Raw genomic sequence first — 8,719 nt, 5'->3', positions numbered from 1 at the left:
CTACTCCCAGGAAAAGAAACTTATCCTCACCCGAGAACAGCAACAAGGACTAGTCTGGTAGATCACAAAAGAAGGAATCATATCCACAGAAACCTTCGGTAGTGACCTGAGGAGGCTAAGCCACCTCTCTCTGTGTCAGGCCAGCAAGGGAGACTCTTCCCCAAGCCAGACAAACACAGACTCAGACTAAAAAACTCTGTTGTTCTGACGCTCTTTGAACCAGACTTACTGGAACAGGAAGGTACAGTAACACCCCAGTATAGTTTTATTGAAAATTAATTCAGATAAACCACTTAGGGATAAACCCAAGGCTTAAAAAGAGGGAAAGGGATTGCATACCTTCTCCGAAGAAAGGAAAGCATCCGGGGAGAATGAGAAAGTATACTAAGGCTCCATAAGCAACTTAGCCTAGGCACCAAGAGAATCGATTACCTAAATCACCGAAACTCACTCATATACCATCTTGGAAATATTCCACATAATCTTATATGTATAAAACATAGCCTAAAGCTTCAATAAAATTTTAATACACTCGGAAAAACCAAAATCATGCATGAAGTACTAGGACCAAACGACTAGGCTACATGGCCTAGCGTAGGCCAAAATGGCGAATACTTCGCCAAAATAATACTAAACACGAAAGTAAATCCTATGTAATGCTAAATAGCTAAAATTTATTAAAGCAAAACAACCGGGAATGTCGCTCTGACTAACTAAACTTATACCTAGCGAGCGACAGCGTCCATGATGCCTCCGGTAGGCTACGGCTTCTGTAACAAAGATTAATCCTATTAATCACTCAAAAATTTACCAAAAGCCTACATTTATACATAAAAGACATGGTACTCAACTTATCAGAGGCCGACGAAGATGGAGAAGCCATGAAAAGCAGAATAAATCCAAGATTTGCGAGAAACACAGGAAAAAACACCGAGTTGTTAAGCTACGCAAAAAGGAATACAGATGGCGCCAGGATTGGCGCCAGGCACGCTTACGAAACAGGAGATAGGGAGCCTTGGGAGCGGCTCCCCCTTTTTCTTTCCCGAATTCGTTTCTTGCCAATTGCCCCCTGCGAGACGAAATCTCCGTTCGGGATGCAGATTGCCATGTGGCGTGTCAAGAATACGTCCTCTGATATGTCGCGATATCCCTTTCATTAGGGATATTCGCTCCAGGAGTTAGAATTCTGGTATCTTAAGGTAAATTCTCTGGGAATATCGCCGTAGTTGTAATATACCCTAGGAAGCTACCCTATAGGAACTTCCATCAGGACGACATGGCTTGAGCCCAAAAATATATATATATATGTATATATATATATATATATATATATATATATATATATATATATATATATATATATATATATATATATAAATATCTATATATAAATATCTATATATATATATATATATATATATATATATATATATATATATATATATATATATAAATATCTATATATAAATATCTATATATATATATATATATATATATATATATATATATATATATATATATATATATATATATTTATATATACATGTATATATATATATATATATATATATATATATATATATATATATATATATATATATATATATATATATATATATATATATATACATTTGAATATATATATATATATATATATATATACATGAATATATATGTATATATATATATATATATATATATATATATATATATATATATATATATATACATGAATATATATATATATATATATATATATATATATATATATATATATATATATATATATATATATATATATATATATATATATATATATACACTTATATATATTTATATATACACACACACACACACATATATATATATATATATATATATATATATATATATATATATATATATATATATATATATATATATATATATATATATACATAAATATATATATACATGAATATATATATATATATATATATATATATATATATATATATACACATATATATATTCATATATATATATATATATATATATATATATATATATATATATATATATATATATATATATATATATTTATATATATACATATATATATATATATATATATATATATATATATATATATATATATATATATATATATATATATGTATATATATATTTATATATATACGAACATATATATATATATATATATATATATATATATATATATATATATATATATATATATATATATATATATATATATATATATATATATATTCCTATTCATATACTTTAAGGGTCACTCACTGCAATCTTTATGGAGTAAAGATGTCAAACCTAGCCTAGTTAATTTGGGTATGAGCAGGGATTAGAAGGATAAGCGCTAAGCGGGGTAAGTTTTCTAATGTAAGTGAGAACCACTGACTGGCGAAAGAACACCTTTCTGTCAGTAGTTATCTTTGTAATTTTTTTTTTTATTTTGTTCTTTATTATCCGGTTAATAAAAGTATTACTATTTCAGGAGAAAAATGTATAGGAGATTTTGAAGTCTTGATTTCATGAAACATTTTTTTGAAAATGTTTGTAAGAAAATGTAAAAAAAATAGTCGCATATCATGAAAAAATATATAAATTCTTTATAGAAATATCCGATAATCAAATATACAAATAAGCAATGTGCATGCATTTATTGAAAAAAAATTGTACACTAATAATCTACTAGATTAACAATTAAGTTAAGAAACATCTATACTAACATGGTTTTACAAGCACGCTCCAACTTGTATTATCATGAGTATTAAAACTTAGATTTTTTTTTTATTTATTTTACTTGCAAAAGTGTTTCCTTAAATAATATTATTATTATAAATAAAATTTCAATATTGATTTAAATTGACTAAATGAAGTGGTAATCTCATTAATTTTGCATATCTACAGCATTTTGTTCTTGTTGCTTTACTATGTTTTAAGCCTTTTTCCTCAAGGTAACATGATAAGATCGGGAAAATCTTTTGATGGCTTCACTATAATTCATCCATGAATTGTCTCCCATTTATACATATGAGCCAAGAGTTGCTTATTAAGAAACCTATGGGCAATGAACCAGTGAAGTACTGTAAACCTCTGTTCTCTATTGCATTCTCCAACTGTTCATCATCACTTTCCATTGGGCTGTGTGTAACATCATTCTCTTTTCCTTCTCCATCACACTCATCGGGCAACCAAAATATCATAGCAAATAAATTCGGTTTACATTTTAGAGCGTATCTCTATCTTATGAGCGAGTTTTATTATATAATAAAAGAAAAGACTACATCTATTAGGTTATCTCCTTTCCAATTAGTCTGTGTATTTTATTTTGATCTCATGAAACAATTTTCCTTCCTCAACAAATGAGATTTTACTTTATATCTAACTGTAAGTGATGCTTGGGGCCAATCAGGATTCCGTTTGACACACACATTCAAGGGAATGTTCGAGTTCATCGTGATTCAGTTTATTACAATATTTAAGATATTAAATGCCTTTTTTAACATTTTCTAATAAATTTGGCAAAAATTGAGAATAAACTAGCACTCCTATTTGGTATAGGTAAAGACATTTACTTCCAATTATTTTCATTGATTTTACTGTCTATCATGCATTTAATAATTTCATCCTGATTTTGTGTCGTGCAGAACTCGAGAATTAAACATGTCATACAAAAAATAAGTTTAGAAAAAAAATTTATTTAATTTTACTCGATGATTTTCTAGAAATAATCCTTTGCTGCCAAAATATTTAAGTGATCTCACAGCTGTTTTTCATATCAGTTGTACAGCTATTTTTGCATTCTTACGCTGAAGGCCAATGACATTTATATGCCTTTTTGTAAGTTTATATGATGTTTTCAAATCACTTTTAGAAAGCATTGATCACGGATATTATTTATTATGAGTTTTATTGGAAGGCGGAATATTAGAAAAGACAAATAACTTGATCGGCGATGTTGGATTTTCAAAAAAGGAATTATATATACTTATGCCTAAAGATTTCCAAAACCTGGTGTTTCTAGGACCTAAAGTAGGTCGTTAAATTGGAACACCTACAAAATCTATCTAACTTATAATAAAAATGAAGTAGCTTTTTCATATCTTTATACTAATCACATACTAATGCATACTAGCAAAGAACTTACAAGAACTCACAAGAGCTTTCATCATAACACACTGGATTCTGTGTTTTGGGGAATATGAAATTTATCTGAATATTTGTCATAACTCGATCCTTTAGCAATATTACATTCGTCAAATGATGCTCAAATACACTCTTTATTTCTGACGTGCTTAAATAGCTTGATAATGGGCTTTAAAATTTCGGGTTTCATATCAAATTATCTAACCTATCTATTTAATATAGAAAAGGAGGAAAATATTAGAATACCGAACGCCAACCTCATTGTAAACAAACTGTGGATATATATAAAAAAAAAAAATGCTATTAAATCTGAGCGTATGATGGTGTGCCATCATCAATTACTGCATGGCTGGTCTGCGAAGTAGAGGAGACAAATAGGGTTGCCGAGGAGTAGATCTCTTTACTCTATAGACCTCTGCTCATTGGTGCCGTTATCTACTCGTTGTTTGTTGGTTGTATCATTGTGTGAAAACTACTGCTCGTTCCTCATTGACCCGTTTGTTTTCGAAGTAAGAATAGATTTGGTCTGGCTGGCTCCTAGGCCTTTATGCACACTGCTGGATATATCGTTTTACCATTAACAGTGAATGTCAGATGTATACAAGTGTGTGCATTACTGTTTTGTAATTGTTATTGTTTGTGCGTGAACAGAGACATGACATTTGACGACGAGGATCATTTTGAACCACGTTTTCAGAATTTATTCGATTATTAATGCAACAACAACTAAAACTAATGGTGTTATTTGCCTAGAAAGTTTTTACATCACCTGCAGATTTTCCCAACTCGTAGACCAGTTCCCTAACAATTGAATCAATTGCCAGCACAATCATCGAGGTCTATTTTGACCCTGCAGTTTGTCTTACATTTCATACATAGTTCATGCGCTCTGAAGAATTTTCCTCGAATGGAATCTGCCCCATACAACGATCCTTGGAAATTTCAACCATTGTTGGACAAACTAGGATCCATTGAACTTGACAAATTTTACAACTTAATCCCTACAAAGAGCCCCTACGACTACACTTTTGATGAAGTGGTTTGCATTCTCTAAGAGATTTTTGGTAAGATGTCATTCTTATTCAACATCAGATGCCAATACTTGAACCTCATCAAGACGGAAGGAGATGACTTAGTCATCGTTGCAGTCATTGTGAACTGAGAATGTTAACAGATAAAGCTTGCCTCTTTAAGAGGGGGTTAATTCAAATATTCAATCTTTATTCGTAGTTTGTGTTCATCAACCAACAATGGCATTCATATATGCATACTAGCAAGGATTGAGCAAGATCCAAGCATTAATCTCCAGTAAGTCATCATACAATGTCAATATTTCACCTATCTCAAACACGACACTGCTATGATTCAGGAAAGCAATCCATCGTTGCACAATGCTGTGAATGCAGTCGTGGACTAACAGAAAATTGCAAACCACTCACAGCTTGTTGGGATTGTGTTGAAAGGCATTTTGTCTGATTTTGCCCATTCCAGAGCACTAAATGGGATATATACAACCAATTTGGTCGTAAAAAGGGATTTTTCCGTGCTAAACAGTTCCAGAAACATGATTCAGTGAGCCATTTCAACAGTTTTGTCGCTAGTTTTGCCCTGGATTCCATTTCCAGTGGGACAATGACAATGCCACATTGCCACAAGAATGCCGTTAGACACCGCCTCTTACTTACGAGTTTTATCATCCAACTCCTGGGAGCTCATTGGTCAACCACAACTCCAGCCAATGGAATACATTCTTAGCAGCGCTTCTGGTGATCAAGACCATTTCACAGGTGCACTGACTTGTTCGTTCAAGTTCAACAACATTGTCATACATGGTGCATGTTAAGCCACGAAAGTTATTTTGAATCTTCTTGTTCGGATATCATTTAAAAGCTTGGACTTTTGGATTTTCTTTAAATTCCCTGTGCAATTCCATCAGCACAAATAAGTCACCTTCGTAAGGAATTACCGGAACTCTTCCAGAGAAGCTTCTTGACACTTATGAAGCAGCATTCAGCAGTGTCATCGGTCTCTGTACGAAGACCCAAGCAAAGTTAATACTAAAATCAGGAATTACAAAGTTTTAAGCCGCAAAAGGCCAATCCCATATGAAACCTTAGAACAAGTGTACAAAAACCTCAAATGGTTGTAATCCACTAGCGTTTCAACTCCAGCAAGTCATTCACAATGGGCTACACCGATTGTAGTTAAGGCAAAAGGAAATATTCGTGTGTGCGTCGATTATTCTAACGGGCACAAAAATGCTCTCTAAGATCATCAATATCCTCTACCAATACAAGATAATTTTTTTACCATGCTCAATGGTGGTACTTGCTTCGCTAAATTGAACCTCACCGAAGCTATCTTCAAATTGAAGTGGAACTATAATCCAAAGAGTTTATGAATACCTACATGCACCGTGGGACTACACCTTTGCTGATCATGGTGATACATAAAACCTTTCACCACGTTAAGGTATCCCCACTCAGATATATATATATATATATATATATATATATATATATATATATATATATATATATATATATATATATATATATATATATATATATATATATATATATATATATATATAAAGAAATTGCTTTTGAACTAACGCACGTATCTACATTACAACTAAGAATAACCTAACTTTCAAGGAAGATAATATTTGCAAAATTAAGCCTCATAAAATCCGCACGTAAGTGCAGATGTAATGACGAGACAATGAACAACGTGCAGGATATATTTTCTGCAGGAGATTGGACAGGAAATGATTCATATGAGGAAGACGAATTATCTCTCTCTCTCTCTCTCTCTCTCTCTCTCTCTCTCTCTCTCTCTCTCTCTCTCTCTCTCTCTCTCTCTCTCTCTCTCTTCCAACTCCATTTTCTCCTACTTAACCGTTCTCATGAATACACGTCTATATTTGAGCGAATAAAAAAAAAGAACACGAAAAAAACCTTCAAATACTGTGGATTGCAATTTCCCTTCTTCCATAACTGGAATTTACAAAGTAATTATTTGATCAAAATGAAGAAAACAAAAATAATTATATCCGATGCAGAAGAAATATAGTATGATTTTTTTTTTTTTTTTTTTTTTTTTTTTTACCTTGCAGATAATTTAGTCTGGTGTAGCCTCAATAAAATCTTTTATGCTGATCTCTCTCTCTCTCTCTCTCTCTCTCTCTCTCTCTCTCTCTCTCTCTCTCTCTCTCTTCAAGAAAACCGAATATTGCAATCCATCAAAGTCATTCGCAACTCTACAAAAGGACTTTACCTTTTCTGTAAACTCGACGTTCCCTTGGTCTGTTTGGATAAATCGTCTACTGGCACTTTTTCTTCACTTATAGGGAGTTTTCTTTTTTTTTTTTTTTTTTTTTTTTTAACCACGAGTAACGCAGTGGTGACTTACTCGAGTCTAAATGTTTCAATGAACTGAAAATCAATCGGTATGTTGTGATGGTGCGTTGGTCCTGAGTTGAAATGGGACTTAAAAGTCTAAACATAAGCCCACGAAAGAAATTGAAAATAGGGTTTGTCTTTGTGCTAATTTATAAATCAATGTATGAGGAGAGTTTCATGCCAATTGATCTTTATGGAAGTGTAGATCTAAACTAAATAAAAAAAGGCAAGAAATGTCGCAAAGAATGTTTCCGCAACACACACACATGCACACAAACACACACGTGCCAGTTGAACTCTATACCTTTGTATCAGAGGGTTCAAGTTATGATTCATGACTCTAAGGCAACTACAAATCAAAATAAAAATACTTTATATCCTAGGGTAACACCATCTCTAAGTAGGAAGAATATTCCTCTTTAAGCAATAGGTAGTAGGTTGGCCAGGTGCCATCCACCAATTGAGATGCTACCTCTGGAGAGTTATGCGGTGTTTTGACTGGCCCGACAGTACTAATTTAGAGCCTTCTCTCAGGTTACGGTCCATTTTCTCTATGCCTATACACACTGAATGGTCCGGCCTATTCTTTACATATTCTCCTCTGTCATCATACACCTGAGAAAACAGATTACCAAACAATTCATCTTCACTCAAAGGGTTATTACACTGTAATTGGTCAGTGGTAACTTTCCTCTTTGTAATGGTAAATGAGACTCTTTAGCTATAGTAAGCAGTTCTCCTAGGAGAGGGACGCTCCAAAATCAACTATTGTTCTCTAGTCTTGGGTATTGCTATAGCCTCTGTACCATGGTTTTCCAATGTCTTGGGTTAGAGATCTCTAGCTTGAGGGGGAACTTTAGCACTATTCTATCTGATTTCTCTTCCTTTATTTTTTGCTGATGTTTTTATAGTTTATATAGGGGATATTTATCTTAACGTTGTTACTGTTCTTAGAATATTTCATTTTCCATTTTTCCTTTCCTTGCTGGGCTTTCTTCAATGTTAGAGTCCCCGGGCCTATAGCATCCTGTTTTCCAATTAGGGTTGTGATTTACCAAGTTATAATAATAATAATAATAATAATAATAATAATAATAATAATAATAATAATAATAATAATAATAATAATAGTAGTAATGATAATA

Source organism: Palaemon carinicauda, chromosome 12 (genome assembly GCF_036898095.1).
Source record: "Palaemon carinicauda isolate YSFRI2023 chromosome 12, ASM3689809v2, whole genome shotgun sequence".
Lineage (NCBI taxonomy): Eukaryota > Metazoa > Arthropoda > Malacostraca > Decapoda > Palaemonidae > Palaemon > Palaemon carinicauda.
Note: the sequence above shows the minus strand (reverse complement) of the source record.